This window comes from Rhinolophus sinicus, linkage group LG01 (assembly GCF_036562045.2).
Source record: "Rhinolophus sinicus isolate RSC01 linkage group LG01, ASM3656204v1, whole genome shotgun sequence".
Classification (NCBI taxonomy): Eukaryota; Metazoa; Chordata; class Mammalia; order Chiroptera; family Rhinolophidae; genus Rhinolophus; species Rhinolophus sinicus.
This window is the reverse complement of record NC_133751.1, coordinates 23,461,804-23,485,639: the sequence shown is the minus strand read 5'-3', so window position 1 is coordinate 23,485,639 and position 23,836 is coordinate 23,461,804. Positions and strand designations below refer to the sequence as shown.

At 37.7% G+C, this 23,836-nt stretch overlaps 1 protein-coding gene across 26 annotated transcripts in view; it reads right to left on the bottom strand.

Moving 5' to 3' along the window:
• The window catches only part of MBNL1 (muscleblind like splicing regulator 1), a 194,751-nt gene that overhangs the window by 156,399 nt on the left and 14,516 nt on the right, over positions 1-23,836 (bottom strand). For 20 of the 26 annotated variants that reach the window (XR_012494390.1, XR_012494394.1, XM_019731995.2 and 17 more), the window contains exon 1: positions 16,544-16,683. The exons of 5 other annotated variants lie outside the window; for them this stretch is intronic. The gene's annotated coding sequence lies outside the window, so the exon portion shown is untranslated. Of the gene's footprint in view, positions 1-15,838; positions 15,939-16,543; positions 16,684-23,836 lie in introns of those variants that run through there. One more of the 26 variants, XM_019731999.2, reaches the window with a different exon arrangement.

The following is a 23,836-nucleotide window of genomic DNA, read 5'->3' as shown; positions in this document are numbered from 1 at the left end:
ATACATTGGATAAATTCAAAGAGCAAATATGCAGCAATCTTAAAACTTTCTACACATTACTATGATATGAAATGCACTATTACACATAAATACACACATAAAATAAACACTTTAGAGACAGTGGTATTTCTTATTTATAATTAGAAATTTGTTTCTCATTTATAAGAATGTGTAATAGTAAATTTTGTAAAACCATGAAAAAACACTAAGCACCTATACAATCATTACAATATGATCAAATCAAATGTTAATAGTATAGATATAATGTGAAATAAGGATTAAGTATGTACAGATGTGTAGATACCTATGTATGCACGTGTGCATCAAAAGAATAAGGAAAAACTTTTACATAGGAATTAGTCAAATCATGTTCTTCATATATAACTAAAACCTAGCTCTTTATTTAAATTCAAATAAAACCTTTGTGTTAAACTTATGAGGGGGAGAGACTTAATGCTTTAATCTTCTTATAATAAGAACCACTTTATTTTAGATAAAACTACAAAATATGCTCCTTCATTAAGTAATAACCCTTGCAGAGATTAACTTTTCAGAAGTTGGCTTGTGCTACATTTCCTTTTGATTTACATATAAAATCTGCAAGGTGTTCATCTGGTTCTTAAATAAAAAGTTTCTACTGGAGGAGAGAAGTAGAAAATTTTACTTTTGCCCCAGAACTCATATATTCTATTATTGTTCAACTCTAGCAAGTAATGTTTTATATATTGGTATACAATTTGTGTCAATTGAATTTTGCCATTTGTTCCTCACAACTCTAAGAGATGGTTATTTTCTCTTGTCCATTTGTAAACAAATAAATTCAGGCTTGCATGATTAACTGACTCACCCAAGTCCCCTAAGCTAATTAAATGGAAGAATCAGGACCCAAAATCAGGTCTTTTGATATGAATTCAAAATTTCATTCACAACACATGCTGGCAAGTTAATACCAATCTTTGTGAAAATGACAATGACTATAAAAATAATGGAAGCCAAAAGCCAGAAAGAGATTGGGGTGGACTGGGATATGATAAAAAAGCCACAACTGCGTCCCTTGTGGCTTGCTCTGAGATGTACGTGAGGGAGAAAGCCTCGCATATCGATTCTGAAGAGGATAAGATGGTCCCTTTAGAGAGCTGAGAGATGGATGCTGTTGTCCTTACACATCCATGGGACACCAATAATGTGCACTTAGAGACGTGAAAATTATACACTACATCTATCAGTTTCTTCTTAGTTAAGACTGTTAATCAGTCTTAATCTAGTAATTAACACATTACAGGGTTCTGCATACCCAGTAGCTGATTGAAAGACAATTGTTGAGGACGAGGTCATTGAGCATGACTTTATTTTTATTTGTCTGCCTTCTGAACAAGAAGAGACTATATTTTCTTCAGAGCTTTCATTAGAGGAGCATAAATTATATCAGCAGAAACCTCCCACACAAGTAAAATGGAGCGGTGCTCTAAAAGTATAAAACTGAATATATGTTAAGCGAGTATGCATATAGTAAGGTTGACCTATATCACCCTCTAAAACAGTGTTTGAAAAGCAGTGGAGATGGAATAACTGTTTGAAACACTTCTAAGCCGTGCAGAATCAGACTGTTTGACAACTGTTAAAACCATAGAAAAGTATATGCGGGAGAAGGCACCGAGGGTTTGAAATGACATAAATGCTATCTTTCTTTTACTTGTATCAAACCTGTTCTCTGTTATATTAGTTACCTTATGACACAGAGAAATGGTAAATATTAATTTGCTTTCTAATACGAAAGCCCAAAGCCAAAACAATAAAAAAAAATGCAATCCCAGTTCCACTGCCCCAAAATATTTCCTTTGAAAAAAACTGCAGGTGTTAGTCCTCTAATTGTGTGCTCCTTGTTTTTCCTTTTTGTTTTTAGTTCTCTTTCTTTCCTCCTGTCCTAGAATAATAAATGTGTTCTTTAAATAAATCCAAATACATGCAAAACAGACAAAAACCTTGTGGATAAACATATTCATTAAAAGTAATATATATTTATTGATTATATTAAGTTTACTGATGACCCGCTATATGTAGCCTAGACACAGGAGACAAAAATGGATCCAGCTTTGAAGAATTTACTGCTTCATCGGGGACGTAAAACTAACACACGAATAACTGTACTTAAAAAAGAGAGACAGGGGCCGGTCCAGTGGCTCAGCGGGTTAGAGTTCCATGCTCCTAACTCCCAAGGTTGCTGGTTCGATTCCCACAAGGGCCAGTGGGCTCCCAACCACAAGGTTGCCAGTTCAATTCTTTGACTCCTGCAAGGGATGGTGGGCTGTGCCCCCTGCAACTAGCAACTGGACCTGGAGCTGAGCTGCGCCCTCCAAAACTAAGACTGAAAGGACAACAACTTGAAGCTGAATGGCACCCTCCACAACTAAGACTGAAAGGACAACAACTTGAAATGGAAAAAAGTCCTGGAAGTACAAACTGTTCCCCCAATAAAGTCCTGTTCCCCTTCCCCAATGAAATCTTAAAAAAAAAAAAGAGAGAGAGAGACATACACAGCAAAGATAACAATAAAGCTTGGTGAGTTAAAGGAGAGAGAGGTAGGGGGTGGTTTCATGATGGAAAAGACATCTAAGATAGGCCTGGAACGATGAGTTTCATTTAGTTACAGACAAACGGGAATGGCAACCCAGGCTATAGGAATAGAGAGAGCAAAGGCAGGGATATGGGAAAGCACAGAATGTGAACATTGGGGAACTGGTCTGTACGGAGACCCCATGTGCAATGGGGATGGCAGGAGATAAAACTGGAATTTGGAGCTAGAATCAAATCAGTAAAAATTCTACCTTCACTTAATTAATTGGAATTCATCCATTCCAAGATTTCACCCAAAGGCAGAGTCAGAATATTTAACTACCCTAAGGGCTAAGAATAAGAGTGTACATATGTGATATGAAGAGATCTTATTAAATAAATGTGGGATTCTTATACTTCCTAAAGCTTTTGTTTAAGTTGCCAGAAAGCTGAGAGAAATTTAGTGCTCAATTTCATTTCAAGTACTTGTTTCATCTCTTTTCCTTCTAATTGATTTGTTATGTCTCTTCTTTACAGTCCTATTTTATGTGCACTTTACTGTTGTAAGCTGCTCCATATCCTTTTGTGATGTAGCATATCCATCATACACAAATAAAATTACAGCAACGTTTGTCCTGGTACCAGGTAAGGTTGCAGATGCAACACTTAAAAGTTTCAGAAGAGAAAAAAGAAGTTCGCATTCACCCATCAAGTAAAGCTCATTCCTTCATCACTATTTCCATGAAAGACGGCCACGTCAAATTAGGACACCCAGCGACTGCAGTTGACAATTGCTCTAAAATCGACAACTGTTGGGCTCAGCAACCTCTCTTCTTGCGCGGCTGTCCAGTTTGACCTTCCCTGTGAATCAGTGCTTGCACTATAATACCAGAATGACCTTCTGAAACTTACAAGGCTTCCAAGGCTGCAGATATTTTCAGCTGTATCAGCCCTGGCTGTCACAGCTTTCTGCATGATACTCAGCGGTAATACTGGAGCTTCCTGTACTAGCCTGACCTTTTAAACTCACAACATTGTGCTGCCACTCAAAATTGAGTTTTCTCTTTCTGCATTACTTTGTGATACTACTTCTCTTGCTTAATGATAAAGCAGTAATTCTAAGCAATGGCACTTTTCTTTAAATGAAAATACTTCACTTATACACAGTAAGCCTAACATTGATAGAGGCATAGAAATAAACGTTTACTACATCTATAAATAATGTTTTTTTAATTACTGAAAAGATTATTTAAATTTTGTGGCAATAAGAACTATAATAATAATATGGCATTATTTCTGCAATGGCCAATTTGAAATTTGAGAGATGTCAAAATTATATAATTGCACTTTTATAACTGCATCTGTTTATGCTAACTATTATGTATTCAAAGCACAGTGCCTAGAATATAAAAGAACCCAAATTAATATTTAAGCAAATGTTGCAGAATCTGCATGTTTAATTATACTTCATTTATCACAGAACTATTGAACTGAACTATAGGTGCTTAATTTTCTTGCCAAAAAATTAGTACGTTAGCTTGGAATATTTCTCTTTAAAAAATATCCCCTAGGATTCATGGTACATGAAGGGAAAATGTTTTTTAAACCCATTCAAGTCAGGTCATTAACCATAAAAAAAACTGTCACTGTGTGAACAGGTTAAAGTTTAGTAACAGTAAAATCAAAGAGCAATGAAAATCAACTCATTAATATACAGATTAAAACTCTTAATAATAGTATCTATCAACTGTTTAATCTCAAGTGTTAATGACTATTAGAGAGTAATAATATATTTAAATTTACACATGTATCTCAGAATATCTTTTGTTTTCACTTAGGTCTATAGCATACTATATTTTCACAAGTGCTACTTGTAATCAGTTCAGAGAACCACAAAATGAGATTAAATACTTCAAAGCAAATTCATGAACTCACATTAGTTGGTGAATGTACCCCATAGCTTTTACATACATTTATTCTGCTCCATTTTTAGCTGTAATTTATGCACTACTTCACAATCCTTTATGGAATATACATGCATATATGGATATAAGGCACATATATGCACACATGACACACACGGACATGCTCTAATTTTTCTGCTAGGTTTTCAGGGGAAAGAGAGCAAAAGCAATCAGAAATCTCCAAGAGAATGTCAGTTCTCAATGACATGTTTGATTATTTTGATGTTAGCAAAAGATTTCTAATTTTTGATGAGCGAAATAAATTGAATTACCCTAATGCCTTCAATAATGTAGCTGAGTAAATTATAAGAGCATTTGCAACACTCTTTTGGAGCTCAAGATAGTTCTTAAAATGTGCAACTTCAAGCCATCCAATTGAGCAATTGGCAGAGTGCTATGTCATTCACAAGTGACATCAGAAACTTCACAGGTGGTAATGATTTTGAGTCTAAAAGTAGATTTTGCTGATCTCGGCGAGTGCTGGGGCAGAGGGTATTAGGTGTGAGTAGAACTAATACTGTGCAAACCACAGAGGCAGAGTAGGCCATTTGATATGGACCTCCTTTCCAAGCCAGTGAAACTTCAAAGCTCGCTCCATCCTCTCTGCTCTTTTGTAACCACAATGCTTCAAAACCTGTCTTTCACATCTTACCTCCTTCATTAAGTCTTTCTAGAACTAACCTGGATTAGGTCTTAAATCTATATGACTATGAGTATTTGTGCACTTAATTCATACCACACTGATGGAAACAAATAGGCAAACAGCAAAACTGCTGAGTTGAAATCTCAGCACTCACAGTACTTTGCTATGTGAACTTTGAACAAATTACTTGACCTTAACCTTGCCGAGCCTCCATTTTCTTACCTGTGAACTAGATAGAGGGATAGCAGCGCTATGTACTATACAGTCATATATACTAAGAACTATACAGTCACATATGTAAAAGAATAAGTTCCTACAAAGTAGCTATTTTTGTAAGTATTATAATTGCTAACGGTCTGGTGTATTGTGGTTCTTGCTTTGTTTTCATTATTTCACTATGAATGGACCTTTTTCTTTAGGAGATAAACTTCAGAAAAGCAGAACTATAAGCTTAATTTCTCTTGAAAATTTCAGTCAAAATATTATCGTGAAGCTTTTTTATGCAGTGGGCTTTAAATAAATGTTTATGAGTAAAACTGAAAAATGGCAAGCAATAAAAGAAAATTTCTGAGTTTTCCAACCTAGAATGCAGATTAAATCCTGGAAACAAGGAACAAACACTTCCCAGCTGAATGGGGTCTCAGAACACGCACAGTTGCAGTTTCACCATTTGAAAGTTTGGAAGCTAGCCTACAAAATACAGCTTTATTTCCCGCACACAAACAGAAGCTGGACAAAAAAAGAGCATCGTGTGCATATCTAAAGCCTTTTGTCATTAAAGTTAAATACAGCTCACCTCTCTCATAAGAACTTTTCTGTTAGCATAAAAGTTGCAGGCTCTGAAACGTGACTGTCAGTACTGAGTGTCCCTGTCTCCTAATCAGGGAGTTAGCATGAAGCAGCTTCCGATGGATTGTATGTCCCCACCTTTCTCCAAAGCACCTACATCAGAAATAAATTAATCTCTTTGGTCTAGTCTAAGATGACATTATGTTTGGGTCATGCTTACTTATCAAATACTTCAACAGAATAATAAGTGTCTTAAAAACTGAATCAGATACTTTTAATAAATTATGAGTTGATTTGTCTTTTCTCCAACATACAAAGTATATAAGGAGTTAATGTGTGTACTGGATGGTTTTAGGAAAATTCCACACTCTGCCCACAAGGAGCCTATTCTCGGCTCCTCTGTGCCCACTTTGTTTTGTCCATACATTACTTGTGAATATTTCTATCACTACACTGGAAACTACTTTGAGCACAGGGCATATCTGTCTCACCTCTTTATCCTCTGAAGCACAGCATGAGAGGTGGCACATGGACAAATGCACTCAATAAATATTTGCTAAATAAGAGTGCTTTCCTTTGAGGCCAAAGGTAATGGCATAAGATTCTTCCATTTTCCTTCTCTAAACAATACATCATTCTATTTGGTTTGTGTGCTAAATAACTCTATTAAGAGAGGAACTTTTTAGCAAAGTGACATGTACCCAACAAAACAAGTCTTCAATTAATAGATTATCTTTTTAAGTCATAAACTATGCCACATAGTGGCAGAGAGCACAGAGGCATATGAGAAAAGGATGCAAATGAAAGCACAAAACAACCACATGAGGATGACAAATGAATTGAGAAGGAGCTCTGGAGTTACCACTATCATTTCTTGGTGAAAATTTTATGGCATTGTATTATTGGTGTGAAAGTACGTTATCTTCTGAAACTTGGAAAGGCTTTCTCTGAAAAGGATCCCAAATGGCCAGATACAATGTTACACTACTGCAAGTCCTTCCCATATCTGCTGAAGACAGAAGGTCTAGTGTGTTCTGTTTTGTTTTGTTTTTATAAATCTAAGAAACAATGAACATAAGCATTTGTCAAACTATATATGCTATTTGTAATCCAACGTCAAAGCAAGACAACAAATTTCTTTTTGCCAGCCTATTAAATTTATACCTACTTGATTTATGTCCGTTGTTGTATGGGTGAAGTTTTAAAACTGCTACATCCTAACGATACCACATTCATTCCTAGCAAAATCATAAAGGCGAAACAGAGAATGCTGGTTTTGAAGTGAGACACGACCTGGCTTCAATTCAGTTTGGCTGCTCAGCAGCTGCGTGAATTTAGGCAAATAGGTTAACTTCTCTGAGTCTCAGTTTCCTCATCTCTCACAGGACAGCAGTTCCTGCCACATAGGCCTGCTCCCTAATTGTTTAGCACCATCGCGAAATTGGTTTTCAGAAAAGTATGTAAGCCAACAATGTTTCAGGAAGAAAAGGTGCTCCAATAAGTATGGTAGCTGGCCTCATTACCTCCACCTGTTCATACTATATTGCCCTCCATATTCTGAAGAGTCTCCATAATCTTCAGGCTTATGTCACATGTGCCTCCTCCACACAGCACGCCCTGACCATTTAGGTCCACAAGGACTTCCTTCTTTGAATTTCCTTCCTTCTTTGAATTTCCGCTTTCAGTACTCAATTATATAGCTCCAATACTTACTTGGTCTGTTAACTTTTCATGTCTTTCTCCCCAACCATACACTAATTACATGTCAAAGAAGAATATAACCAATGTAATTCTCCCTTGGATATTCCCTCTGCTGACCTACAATCCCTTAACTCTAACAGGTACTCCAAATATGTTTGTTAATCGATTATTTAGCAGAACACAAAGGATGAAGCGATTTCCCTGTATCACCTATTGTTAACATAGTGAAATAGCTTTGTAAGTGAAAAGACCTCTCAGCACATAGAAAACTTTATAATTCATTATGGAGGAACAGACACCATTTCTTCCTGTTTTGTTCCCCAAACCAGATTTACTTTTAAAATCCAACCCTCAAACTGTATTTCTCTGAGAAAGTCATTTCCCACATGCAATTTTCAGACAATGTCGTCCCCCGAAAGCATTATGCAGAATTCTATTTCTATATATATATTTTCAATAGTTTCAATTATTGTTCTGGAGATTTCAAGATATTTTTTTTGGAAAGGTCATACAATACCTCAGAGAGAGAGACTCTACACCTGGATTTGCTTGTATTCTCTGCTGTTCACTTTTGCTATGCCCATCAAATCTCTCAAAGTCTTCTGGATAGGCTATTTAATACCAATTGCCTCCTCTGAATGCCACTAAATTGACAATGCAGCTTTCATTAAAATGTTCAAGCAAGGAAATTCGAATGGCTCAAAACAATTTGAAGTAAATCTGTTTAGTTAAAAATTAGCCCAATGAACATAGAAGCCAAAGAAGAATTTCTAATTTTAATACTACTTAATCTTAGTTACTTAAAAATGAACATTTTCTAAGTATTATCTTAACAATGTAACAACACAGATCTTTACCAAGTCTTTATAGTACAAGGCAAAACCCTAATAAGGCGGAAAGAAGTCTGATAATAGAAAAAGTCTTGTACTACCATGTTTCCCCGAAAATAAGACCTAGCCAGACAATCAGCTCTAATGGGTCTTTCGGAGCAAAAAGCAATATAAGACCCGGTCTTATTTTACTTATATTTACTTTTATTATTTACTTATATTACATTATATATAAGACCGGGTCTTATATCACTTTTTGCTCCAAAAGACCCATGAGAGCTGATTGTCTGGCTAGGTCTTATTTTCCTGAAAACACGAAAAGTAAGTGTGGCTTTCACTTAACACTAACAGGGAGATAAACAAAAGGTGAAATAAAGCACTGTTAACATTATTTTCTCTGGCTCTATGTAAACATACTATATTTAAAGACATATAAACAGTGCAATTTTTAAACTATTTTTTGTGACTGTAGACCACTTAAATAATCAGTAAGTAGTAAATATTTATAAATAGGATCTTATGCTTGAAAACTATCCTGATTTCATGGGAATTTCTCTATGTATATTCTATCATTGCTCTGATATTTTCTGCTTAAACTGTGTTAAGCCAATTACTTGTAAAAAGCAAGTAAGAACTTTAAGTAAAAAGGCCTATGACTGCTCCTATAAAGCTTTCTATTCTGTTTGAAACAGGACTATTTTCACAACGCCAGGCAACTGGGAACACAGTGCAACAGCTTCTTTCTTCCCATATGTAAATCATTCTGTTTATAATAGTATCTGATTATTAAGGATTTTTACCTCCAGGAAAAAGAATATCAAAGTTATACTGATACCTTTCCTAAAATAGCAAGGTCTGAGAAGTAGAAATGCCAGCCACATTGAGCACATTGCAAACTAGTTTTATCATGTACCCATCTGCCACCTGGTTTATCACTGAGGATAGCTTACACTGCTGTTGTGCATGAACTTTAATATGAGCCCAGCACGGCTTAGCCAACAATGAGACATTCCCTAGCAAATAACATACCCCTCAAGATGGAATTATGCTTACTTTAGACTTACCTATCTGGGATAAAGAATTTGGCCACCAGATCCTGAGCTTTAAAAGAGCCTGACACACAAATGAAATGTTCCAAGAATTTAACATGTACCTTCTAATTAATCAAGTTATAGTCCATGATAAAACATACTTTTGTGTGTTTTTCTCTTCGTGATATTTTTAAATACAGTTCTTTATAGGAAAAGAGCTCACAAGTACCAGTATGATGAACAAGAATAACCTTAAAGTTTTAAATAAGGAAAAAATTCTTACTGCATTTAAAAAAATGATTTTTAATACCTCCCATGCCCTTTAATGTCTACATCTGATCAGTTGCTACACCCTGTGGACCCTAAGCCTGTCACTGTCTCTGAGCATACACATCCGTCCTCTTTTCCATTCTCATCGTTACCCTTACCCATAGTCCCTCATCTCTGGTCTACAACCCCTACTGCATCTTATATGCTCTCTATTCTTCCTGTATAAAATGTCACTAGAACACAACTCCTGCAAGGTTACTTGCCTAACAAATTGTCTCCTGATGTTCCCTGTTGGGAATCATACTGACTACGTCCTCCTCAACGACCTCCTACACGGAGCACCAATCCCCCTTTCCCACCTGCATCCCCCTTTCCTCCCACACTATTAACTGCCTGCCCCATCCCCATGCCCTTCTCTACCTTCCACCCATTCTTCTAGTCTCCTCAAATGCTGTAAAAAAATGTGACTGGAGTATTCAAGATGTTTATGGTCTAAATCTCGTATCAGCACCCGATACAAGTATTTTTTTTAATCTGTTTTTATTCTTTTACATACAATCCTGGATTCTAAAACTGGACAACCTTGGTTCAACGCTGTGTTGTGTTAATTCCAGTTAAGTGACCCTGGGCAGTAACTTGCCTGTGTCTCAGTTTCCCCATCTGTGAGAGCAAGACATTAACAGTACCCATCTCATAGGGCTGTTCCGAGGAATGCATGAATTAATTCATAAACTTTACGCTGGCACGTAGAAAGTAGTTCAAAATGTTAGTAACCATTGTTACAGCTATTATCCTCATCGCTATTCTTTATATATCATTGGATACAAGGCCAAAAAATGGTTAAAAACATGGAATAAAGAAAAAAACAAGCATCCTAGCTCTACAAAGGACAACAAGTGTTTTCTAGTCATGCTACTTGATCTTTAAGATAAAGGTCATAAGGCCTATTTTCCAGCTGTAAAAAAACGATTAAATGAGATATTTTGTAAATACACACACACACACACACACACACACACACACCTATATAGCAAGTGGTAGCTTCTATTATTAATTCTTATTTATATGTTTATAATTTCACAGATGTAGAAATTAAGGAACGGAAAGAGTAAATGTTTTTTTCAGGCTACATATGTAATCAGATCTGGCCTAGCAAAATAAAATCTATACATCATGAGGTCATCTATGTCCTACCCCCACCAAAGTCTATTACTCCGTTCAAGTTATAGACAAAATGCAATAAACATATACACATACCACAATTTTAAAATAACAATAATAAGATTGATACCACCTCTTACATTTATAAAGTGCTCTACCTTTCAAAACGTATTATCCCCCATGTGGCCTATTTTTGTTCTACCGGCACTGCAACAAAGGCTGGACTTGCAAAATAAATTCAGATACCTGTAGTGTTTAGAGGAACTGATGTATCTTTTCATACCTTGCCTTTCTGAAACTAAAAATTAGTAAACAGAAATGTCAATGAGGAAGTCTTTGGTTGGAGAATACTGAGCTTTTCCCACCAACTCCCCCCCCACCCCCACCCCCGCCCCAGCAGGCCTTATGCCCTCCTATTCTTTCTATCTGTCACCTAAGTTGACTACCACCACCCCACCCTAAACTATCTTTCTACTAGGATAAGAGCTATCTAACCACATGGAGTGCTGAAAGGTCATTGTAAAGGTAAGGCTTTTCTTATAATCAGATCAGACAGAAACAAATGATATGTGAATGTATCATTATTACACATAGAGAAAATCCAGTGTCAAATATACATATATATATTTTAAATTCTTTGGAGGAAGAAATATCTTCATTTTCTGAATTTAAATGGAGTTGATATCTGTATGGACATCAGCCTTTGGATTATACAGTATTTACCACAATTCTTTTTAATAACATGATATCATTTAACGTCCAGATGATTTGAATATATTGGCATTATCTTGGGAAAACTTATATCTCCATATATACACTCACATAAAACTTGTGTCCACACTTCATGGGAGTATAAGGAATGCCCATGAGTATTACCAACTATTACTAACCTTTTTGGGTATATAAATGATACATCTCCAAATTTCTTAAAACAATGTCAAAAAAGATGATGGTTTTCCTTCTGGAGCTTATACACTACTTGAAGCATAATACTTATTTCAAAAACATCTTCACCTTTTTAAAATATTTCATCTCAGTGGAAAAGGAATTGTCCACTCTATCCAGCATGGCTACATTTCATCTTGAGATTAGTATAATTCTGAACTGTTTTAACAAAGGATAATCACAGAAACTTAAATCTGAAAAACAGTGGGAAAAGTACCAAATTCACAATGCCTACTACTGTAACAAAAATCCTTCAAAGACTCTTCCTTTTTATGGCCATCATAGGCACATGTGTTAAGATGCCTCTGGAGAAAAGATGAATAGTTATCTGAAAGAGATGTACTTTCAGAATTATTAAAAAACTAGTAATACACATTTGCTAAGTGTTTTTTCAAGGATATAGCTGTAATGCTTACAGCAATGTATATTTTTTATAATAGGAAAAATACTGCATAAAAGCAACCTCCCTACCTCAATTCTAAGCATACAAAATAAGTCTAGAGACATACATTGTCACATGTCAACAGCTCTTCTGGAATCCTCAGCTTTGCAATCAATAATTCTCCAATCATTAGTGAATACGCTCCATGACTCATCAGAAACGATACACAAAGTTAATGGGGATCATGGTTTCCTCACACTCCAAACATGTATTGACACTATGGCAGTTATGCCTCATATAGTGGGAGACAGAGTCAAGATGACACCAAGCTGCACAACCCTTTTGAGGTTCTCTATAAAATCTGCCACCCACCCCCTCAAAAAAAGAACCCACTGTATCCCTTCTGTCTTATATTTTTGGCATCCTTCAAGGCAAAAAAAGTAAGCATACTTTATATAGATAGAAAAGAACTGCATTTTTTCAGCTTAACACTCACTGCGCATGGCAAAATGTACTTCAGTTATGAAAATATCTAAAAGGAATGTTTCCAGGACCTATGCCATTGTGCTTTGTTTACCAGTCAGATGCTTTTTCAAGAATGTGTTCAAATTATAAAGACAAAGTCTCCATGTACAGGAATTCTTCAGTGCCTATAACATTACCGCAGAAATGTATTTTTACCTTTCCTAACATTCAAAACAATGCCCTATTCCCTACAGATGAAAATCTTCCATCGTTGCGAATCCATTAATCTTTGATTAACATTTATGGTCAGGAGTTTTTCTGGAGTCATTTGGTGTTTTTATTTTATAAGAAAGGAAAGTCATAGCAAAGAAAAATAAATATTAAGCATTTGAAGATAATTGCTATTTACCGAAAGCTCTATTCTAAAATAAATTTTAGTGACTCGTTTATGTTTGGTAACTTTGGGACAATGATAACTATAGTGTCTCTAAAATGTTCCTAAGTAGCAATCATACTCTATTCTGGCCTCGGAGAGGTGTTAAGACTCATCCCCTAATTATAAGCCTTTTCTGTGTTATTACTACCTCACCATTAAAGCTCTAAACTAAATAGTAGTTTTGAGGAAATAAAAATAGATGTTAGGTGGTGTGTTTTCTCAAATTTTGATTACAATGGGTAAGAATGATGTAAACTTCGTTAGCTTGTAAAAATAAAAGTTTGTTTTACTGTGTTTTGACTAGTAAACTCTTTAGGCTTTCTCCCAGAATACTGCTTTGCAGCTTTATTCTAGACCACTTTCCAATTGAAATGTAATGTAAGCCACGTTTGTTATTTTAACTTTTCCAAGAGTCACATTAAAACAGTGAAAAAAAAAAAGTAAAATTAATCTAATAATATAGTCTAATGAAACAAATACATCCAAAATATTATCGTTCCTACATATTTAAAATCAACATAAAAAAACATTAATTGGATTTTTACACTCTTTCCTTCATACAAAGTTTTCAAAATCCAGTCTGTAGCTGCATGCGGCTGGTAGTGGCTACTGTACTGGACAGCACATTCTAGATTTCCAAAAATATGGGGCTTTTTGGCCTAACAAGCTACACACTTTAAAATCTTCCTGTGTAACATCCTCTATGATCATATTGCTGTTAGGATTTTATATTGAGTCAAACATTTAAAATGAATACAATTCACTTCCTTCCTCCACTCCCCTGGCCCGCATGTCTACTGCCCACCCTAAAGGCTTTATCTTAGAGTATAAGAAACCCCAATCCCCTATTCTTTTCAGCTTCTTCCAAGCAAGACCTGAGATGTTCTCTAATCTGCGCATCTTTCATAACCAAGCAGAAAGCCAGAAGGTGCAGAAAAGCTATTCCCTATGTTTCCATAAATAGATATATCTAATACAGGCCTAATGCATGGTGACAATGATAAATGCAAGGGCAATTTTTTGCTTACAAATGAAGGTAAGAAATTTTATATAATAAAGTGACACAGCCTTCCTCAATGAGAAATACAATTTTACTCTTTGCCCCCTTACTCCCAGGAGAAACCTTGGGATATTCTGTTCTTGTTCTGGAACAGAATCCAGTGTTTCATTTCATCGGAATTCTATGCCCAGAGGAAAAAAGAGAATGCTGGAATCAAAATTTAATGAATTCATCTTGGAACCTAAGTTTGCCTCAAATGTGGAAATGTAAACACAGGCAATAATATCTCAAACCATAAAACATTTTGGATTCTCTGTTGGCATGGCTGCACAAAGTATCACACTTGAGGTGTATCTGCACACAAACTTGTTCTTCGTTACATGAGCAAAAAATTAAATTAAGGTACATGTGAGGTTTTCTGAGTCTCTTACTAATAATAAGACCTGATTATTATGTCTTAAGTGACACTGTAATTATAGAGGGATGGATGAACAGGTTTTCTGCTGCTGACCCAACCTGTTCCCTAGAACACAAAAGGCAACTTTTGTAGCCTTCAATGAGGACACCCAGGGCCCCCATTAAACAAATAAAACTAAACACTGTGTCTACATTTTGTGCCGAAGTCTAACAACACAATAATCCCAAAAAAATGTCAACCCCATGCAAATACACAACACAAATGAAAATCAGAACACTGTAGGATTCCTAAAAACAGTTTTGAGCTGTATTTGTCACCAACTTTAAGAAAGCAAAGCTACAATGTGCTTTCTCAGGCCACAAAATAAATGTATTCAGTGTCTCTGGCGATACCTCTACAGCTGAGACATTCTAAGTTTTCAACTAAATATTCCTAAAATGAATTTTACACTCGTTCAACTTTCATTTTAACTTGTCTCAGGATAATATTTTATCTCAACAGCAAGACAAGAAGACACACTAACACTCTCCGGAACCTACAGAGAGATAACATGGAGTGGATGGGTCACTTATGGTGCTATAGAATAGTTATGCGCTAAATACCCTGTGCATAAACAGACGCTGTGTTCAAACCCAGGAAGGAGGAACACCGTGTCCACTGGTGTAGTGTTTCAAAGCACGTTGCAGAGGGCCTGCAAATCCAAAGGCATTATGACTTCTCTCTGGGTGTATTAATTTAAGAAATTCCTCAGAGTAAGGCCAAGTTTACCTTCCGTTTGCTATCGCTTGTGCCTGAGCTGGTGGGCACACACAGTAAAGACAGTGGCAAGAACCTTTGGGCAGCTCCTTAGTCAACCTTAATCCTGGGGAAACACACTGCACAGATATACACGACAGAATCCCAGCAGCCGCATACTCGCCCGGCCCGGGAGAGACTTAAGAACACAATCGCTCTTCCAGCAACACCTCTGTAGTTGTAAAGTGCTGTGCAAAGGGCCAAGCATAAGCTCCACCATATACCTGCTCGTGTTACAGGCTCTGGAATCAAAGTATTCTCACATGACACATTACTACCAATAACAGATTCCGGCTCCGTTTAAAAAAAAGGGGGGGGGGGCGCGCTACATATTTGTCCTGCTTTTGTCTAAAAACCAGAACCCAAGTACTAACTATTTTTCATTCTTTTCAACCTTTCATGAAAGCAATTCAATCAACCAACTGCGGCTCCACCCAGAGAGCGTCTATACTTACTTTTCTTACAGTTTTTGAATGACGCACTACAAAACGATGGAAAAAAAAAAAAAAGGGAGCCCTCTCATGCAGGGCGTCTTCCGCCCTGTAAACTTGGCAAAAGGCAAACTGGACTGAAAGACAGCACTCTCCATATAAGGAAGCCCAGCTAAACATGTCATGCGTAATTTATGGGTAGCAGGCAGAGAATTAACCTTTGCGTGCACATATTTGGCCCAGTTGAAAACCGGGCTGGATGGCAGCCCCGGGGACAGGGATGCGGGATCACTCTGGGAGAAACCGTGGCTCCCAACTGATGAGCTCGCAACGGCCCCCGACAAAGGTCATTAAGTTGTAAGTACACTTCCACGCACCTGTTTATTCCCCCCACCACCACCACCTTTTCTTTCTTTCTCTTTCTTTTCTCTTTCTTTCTGTTTTTCTAGGTGGCAAGTTGGAAGCTGGCTGTGCTGTGACAGTGTCCGCAGAGCCCAGGGAAGGGCTGCCGGAGCTGGGCTGCAGCTGCAGCCTCCCGCTTTCCCTCGAGCCCGAGGCGGTGTGTGCTAGGAAACCAGCCACCGCGGCGAGCCAGCCCCTCGCTGCTGCGACCCGCAGCCGGCCCGAGCCTCCGCTCACTTCCTCCTTCGGCCACACACAGCCCCGAAAGCGTCCAGACAATGCCGAGCGGGAGAGCAGCGCAGGGAAACTGTGAAAATGGAAACTTACCTCTCACATTTTTTTTTCAGAGGCAGCACGACTGCCGACCGAGTGCCCAAGGCATTGTGGGAGTCCTGATTCCGAGAGGCCCGCGATGCAAAATTGAACTTGTCAGTTCCCAGTCACGGGAGCATTGTGAGCGCCACAACTCATTCAGCTGCAGTGAAAAGACTGTTGCATGTCGCTGTGCAGCCTCTTATCGCCGAGGTCTGGTTTCCGCTGCTGCTGCGCGGCCCCTCCCCCGCCAGCCCAGCCCCACCAGGAAGCCCGGGGCGGACTCGTCGAGCTCCGGAACGCACGCGGCGGCGAAGGGACGCGCTTCAACTTCCCGCCGCCCGGCCGCCCGCCCTTCCCCGGGCCACCCGGTCGCCCCTCGGCCGAGCTAAGTCCGCAAGGGGTGGTCGTTGCCACTCGCGGGTCGGCGAGGAGAGCAAAAGGGAACCCGAGCGGGCGCCGGCGCGGTGCATCCCCGCAGCCAACCGGTGGTATCTTCCATCTTATACGTTCCCCATTATAGCCTCCGAGCCGTGGTGCAAACGGGACGCACGCGCTCCTACTACTTTTCTGCTCCTTCCCAGTAACTGGACAGACAAACGCGGTCGTTTCCTAAAGAGGCCGGTGGATGGGGCTTTGTAAGGAGGCCCGCAAGGTTAGACTGAAGGTGAAACTGGATCGGGATCAAACTGTAGGAGCTGATGGGGCTGCCGCCTTAAAAAATGCACCACAGTTTTTGAACCTGGATGGCTCACAGGCGGGAAAAACGTCTGCAAGACCGCCGCCAGTGTGTAGCTTTCTCAAGTCACAAGGGTGTTCGCAGTTTTGGAATTCCTTAGTAAAACTATCACACAAGCACAAACACTCACATACCAGCTTCCCATCTAGTTTGTAAATAATATTTGAAATGTAAAATCCCCTTTCTTTCCAACTGTGCATTGGATGATTTATAGAAGTCGAGCCGTCCCCCCCCTTTAAAAATAAAATATTTTCTGAAATACTGGAATATTCCAAGGCAAACAAGTCATATTATTGTTGGAGCAAAAGAAACCACAGCCCCAAATCGTAATTCACTGGGTGTTATAAGATGTAACTTGGCTCCACTTTGAATGGAAAGAATCCTGGACTAACGTGATATGATACAGTTTTGTAGATTTGGGGGGCAGAATTTCCTTTGGATTTAAGGACTTTCGATAATGTATTCAATGACTCTAGTTAAAAAAACATTTCCGTATTTGGACACAATTTGGGACAAGGTGCTAGATATGGTGTTATGTTGATGTTCCTCCTACAACTTTATGTTGCATTAAAGAGAGTGGGTCCAGCTTAAGAAGGAGAAGGAAAAACATCATGAAACATGCTAATGTACAGAAATACTTCCAGAGGCATTAATAACAAACTTGAGTTCTTGACCTTTGTCTAGATCCATAAGACACTGAGTTAATATTGCGTACTGCTCCCTTCCAGAACTAGTTAATTAATTAATTAAATGGTGCCACCTCTCGGTGTTGATCATTAAAAATTATCCAAGTGAACACACAATTGAAGCAAATTAAAAAGACACTGACACTTTCTCAGAGAACAGGGTGGACATGCTCTATCTGCCAATTGATACCTGAGAGGCTGTCCTCCTAATTCAGCATCCATTTCAGCAACTACATGAAGCGCCTGCTATGCCAGAGATGCAAGAATGAACAAGACAGGCTCCCTACCCTCAAGGATAACGCCTCTGCTAGGGAAGAGACAAAACAAATAATTCTCCCTGAGGGGTAAATGCTAAAAATGGTGAAAGCAAGCCCAAAAGGGGCCCTGAGGAGAGTCAGGGAAGGATGTTGGGAGGAGTTATTTTAACTGGTACTGTGTTTCCCCCAAAATAAGACTTACCCCGAAAATAAGCCCCAATTAAGATCGTCAGCCAGACGGACGCATTTAGTACGTTATGACGATGTTCCAGAAGAAGATGACATGACTGTATTTGAATAAATGTAGATTGTTGTACATGAAAAAAGACATCCCCTGAAAAGACACCCTAATATGTCTTTTGGAGCAAAAATTAATATAAGACCCGGTCTTACTTTCGGGGAAACACGATACCTTGAAAGGTGTGTAGAAATTAGCAAAAGGAAAAGGGAGTTATGTCTAGGTCAAGTGGAGAAAAGAGCATGGCAAATACAACAGACCTGCCCCTCTGTCTGTTGGAAGTGAGGGGAGGATAAGTGCAGGGGAGTGACAGGAAATGAGCTAAAAGTAGGTCTGTGTTAACCTTACTCTGAAAACTGGGATAAACTAGAAGAGTGTACACAGCAAGGGGATTTGTGGAGTTTGGTTGGACTTGTATTTTTCTATTTCAGAAAGATCCTTTGGCAGCAGTTTGAGGGTGAATGGGAATGTGGGGTGGCGCTGATGGAAGAAGGGTGAATGGGTGTGGACAGACTGGAAAAGTGACTCATGCAGGGAATGAGGAAGGGAGGAGCCTTGGGAGACTCCCAAATCCCTGGTTTAGCCTACTGAATTGTTTGCTACTTGCCTTTTAATTTCTTCAGTTTGCCTCCCATTCTCCATGACAACCCCTGACTTCTGCATCTGGTAGCAGGTTGGTGCACTAGCTGGTTTCCATGTGTCTCTCCTCAGAATGTCCAATGAACTAACTGCTAAGGGCTAATCCCAGTTGCAGGAAATTATTTCAATTATTTTCAGATCCTTGTAGACTTCCAAGTTAGAGCTTTGCTGTTTTGTTTTGTTTTATTTCTTGTGGGTTAGAATATTTGCTATTTGGAGCAACGTGGTAAAAAAAGAACAAAAACAGGACTTTGAACCTGTGTATGGTGCAAGAGGGAAAATTATTTTTCCACTTCAGCACTGGAGGAGGGGGGATGCTCTGAGAACAAAAGAGAAATTGAAACTGAGACAAATTTTCTGCTCCACTGAACAGACTACAAAGAAATACAAAAAAGACCCTTGAATGTTAGAAACACTAGAATAAACATCCCAGTAAATAACAAAGAAGAGGGAAAAAATGTTATTTTACATTAGATAAAGGAAATAGGGGTGGCTAAGAAAACTTATATAAAAAACTTATATAAACTTATGTAAACCTGGGACTCAAAAATGAGTTAGAATAATGATATAAAACTTCATTGCCACTGGTTTAGCTTTATTAGCGTTTATAATATTATAGCATGAATAGTGACATTTTAAATTACGAAGCACTGTAGCAAACATGAGATCCTATGTTAAAAAATATTAAGTCATGCTGCCAGCTTTCAAATACCAGTGGCATTCTAACCACATTTCAAATTATGGAAATTATTTAAAAATCATTATAGTAATAAAAAGTAAATAGTTTCACATTCAGGATACCCATTGATATTCTCTCAGTGCCAGGAGAGAATTATGGTTTCTTTCATTTCTATGAAGTGTAGTTATAGTCTACAGGTTCATGAGTGAGTATCTCCATTCGTATAAAAGAAGGTCTTTTGTGGGTAGAGAGGAAAATTATAGAAAACAATTTCAGATGAAATAAAACTACATTTTCAGATAAAGGAAAGAATGTTCACTGTGGGTTCCTGAAATATTTTAGACGATTCAAGCCTTAATTATACCAATTAATATCAGTAGAAATACAGTTAAGGAATATGGTTTTTAGAGATAATATCAACTACCTGGTTTACCAACAATACAGATAAAGGAGATGGTAGTGTTTATCTTCTTCACTCAAATGGGAGTCACTAAGGCTCCTGTGTAAGTATGTGAGTATGGGTGTGAATTGTGAGTATCTTTCTTGTCTTACATGCCACGTTTATAGCTCAATAAGCTCTCACAAATATAATCTATCATTTCCAGCCAAAAAAAATCATCTAAATGAAAATATCCCAAGAAGTGAAATGAAATGTTCTTGAATCACTGACCTAAGAGTGCTGTTTTTATTATACCAGGATAAAAAGAATCCATTACAAGAGAGTGTCAAAACTGAGACCCAAATTCAGGGCCCTTGCTTTCTAGTCCATGTTTAAATACAGATAGTTAAGAGAAGAAGCTGCTGGAAGACAATGCTAGAAACATACTCTTGTATGGCGAATCCATTTTAAGTAAATGTAATAAATGTATCTCCATTAAATTTCACAGCAGGAGAGGAGGGGCACTCTTCTTAGCCTGGATTCAAACTCGTTCAGGTATCTGAATAAATATACTTGATAGAACTACACGAATTTAGTTTGCCTTCAAGGACCTTTGTGTATTTCACATACCAAAGTAACTTTTAAAAATTATACCCAGTATTTAAATACATAAGATATATATCCTATTATATATTGTGTGTAATTGTAGTCTGGACAGTCCCTGAATTACAATGGTTTGACTTCGGATTTTTCAACTTTACCATGGTGAGAAAGCGATACGTATTCAGTAGAAACCATACTTTGAGTTTTGAATTTGGATCTTTTCCCAGGCTAGTGACGTGCAGTACAATACTCTCTTGTGATGCTGGGCAGCTGCAGTGAGATGATTTTTCCCACCTGTAGGCTAATGTAAGCGTTCTGAGCATGTTTAAGGTGGGCTAGGGTGAGCTATGATGTTTGGTAGGTTAGGTGTATTAAATGCATTTTCATCTTAATGTATTTTCAACTTAGCAATGAGTTTATCGTAAGTCAAGGAGCATCTATATATTATGTAACACAACACACACACACACACTCATATACACACATATATATGCCACTTAATGTATAAATCACATGAATGTGAAAATGTATAAAAATCAATGAATTTGTCTTAAAATGCTTATAAAAATTAAAACTGAGTTAACATATGAGTTTAATTTGACTATATATTTCTCAATTAAGTTATTTTACCTAAAAGTTGAACCTAAATCTTCAATGTAATTATTCTGGTATCTGACAATATAGAAATAGAAAGCAAATACATTTCAGAATTAAAAGTTTAGAACCACAGAATTTTAATATGGAATGGAACATTAGAGACCATCTAACCCTATTCCCTTGTTAGATCAGAGGACATTCACTGTGAAAGTAAATTGGCACCGTGACAGAGCAGGACTGGCATTGATGTCTTCTGACTCTCTCAAGCCATTTATTTTCATTGTTTTTCTTAAAGATACTGGGGCAAGAAAAACTCTAATATAGGCATGATAGTTCCCCACGTTTAATGTGAAAAAGAGCCACGTTAGATTTCTAGTATAGTTGTTTCTTCCTCTGTTTCTTACATCTTTCCTTTTTTCTTTTCTTATTTTATGCTTTCCATTTTTACGTCCTGTCTACCTTCTTTCCTTACAGAAAACACTGTTCACACAATGCCTCTACTCATTTCACAAATGTTTGTCGAGCATCCACTATGATAAGGCCTGTCTCAGGTACTGTGGTTACAGAAATGAACACAACCTAGTCATTTCTCTCAAAGAGTTTACAGTCTGCTAGCGGGAGACAGACACTAAACACATAAAGAATAAATATAAAGATAAAGATAAACAGAGGAGGCAATTTCACATGGAGATAAGTGCTATGAAGTAAAAGAAAGGCGCATGGGGGACGAGGACGGGAGGCTGTGGTTAAACAGGATGGTTAAGAATTGAGGTAGTCAGAGATGGGGACAGCCTTCAAGGACGTGAGGACTACCTGGGTGGGGAAGGACCAGTCACTCAAAGCATGGGAACTGCAGCATTGAATCCTGAGCTCAAGTTAGAGCTGGAACTCCAATGGGGAACAAAAACTAACAGGGTACCTAACTTCAAGGAACTTATAGTCAAGTGACGGAAAAAAAAAAAAGAATCTTAATCAAATCAATCACATTCAAAATGTAAAGCTACAATCATGATACTTTTGGTCCGTGTGGACCATTGAAGTGTTTGGTTGTATTAGAGGTGGGGGGTGGAGAGGGGGAGGGCACAGGATCCACACTTGCTTTTCACAAATATAATTAGATTACTCTTGTGTACTTTAGTTATATTACAGATATATCTAGATCATTGCTGTGTGGAGGCTAATGGTCTAATCACAGAACTGGTTATAGGAACTGCCCCAAAAGCGTGGACCCTGGTCAGAGGGCAAGAGGCAGAAAATGGCTGAAGGGCTGGCAAAAGAAAGCGATTTGGTTGGAGACCCTTAGCCATGAGATACAGTGAACATCAGAATCTGACATCTGAAAGCTGAAAAGAGTTCAAAACATGATTACCTCCATGCCTTGGATGACATGAAGTATGTAGCATATATGTGTGAAATTTTCTTTTTCCTGAAAGGCAACACAGTATAGAAAATTCAAAATTACTGAAGATAGATAGAATACAATTATAAAAATCAGCAGTGATTCCAATTCCCAGAGATAGTTACTGGTAATATTACAGTTTATTTCCTTCCAGGCATTTCTCAACATATTTGTTATATAGCTGATATTATACTATACATACAATTTTGTGTTCTGTAATTGTTTCCTATTTACTCCCATAATATAACTTTATAAAACAAATGATATCCCTCATGTCATTCGTTATAATCTAATCTTCCCTTATCACATGAGGTAATGGAGACTGGAAAATTGACCCTTGACCAAAATCTCACAGTTAATAAGGGGTCAAGCCTCTTGCCCCATAGTGCAGTGTGTCACAGCCGACAATCCCAGATCCTGAATTAATGTGTCTAATGTGTAATATATTTCTAAACACTCCACCTGGGACATGCCTTTTAATATGGACTGTCATTAAGGAAAAGAAATATACAATAAGGGTATTTTAATAAATAAAACAGTTATGAAAATGAACATGAAACAGGTAACCAGATGGTCAAGGGAGACATATTACCTGTGCATGCTTATTATATATAATTACATGTAATATTGTGAAACACTTCCTACCATCTCATAAAATTGTGTGTTGTGTCTTAACCCAAAATCCCCTTTTCGTCTTTTAAAAATAGTATCTACAGGTCTTAAAGTATAAATGTGACACTGTAACTATTTTACGTACAATAATCCAAACATTTCTACATATTAACTCTATTCTATGTAGAATAAAAGCAACTGAAAAATATGGGCGTTGCCTTATTTATTCCTAAATGTAAACAAGTTTTGCAAATACCCATAGCAAGGTTAATTTTCCTGCCTACTATGTCTACCTACTCATTTTATTTTTGAAGTTCCTTTCTTTTGGCTTCTGCAATATTCCACATCCCTGTCTCTTTTCATTCCGTTGTCTGGGGTCTCTCTCTTTCTCTGAATCTTTTGTTGGCTCTTCATATGCTTTCTTACCTCTCTGTTTCCCAAAATTACCTTCAGACCATGTCTCAGGAGACGTTCTAAAGG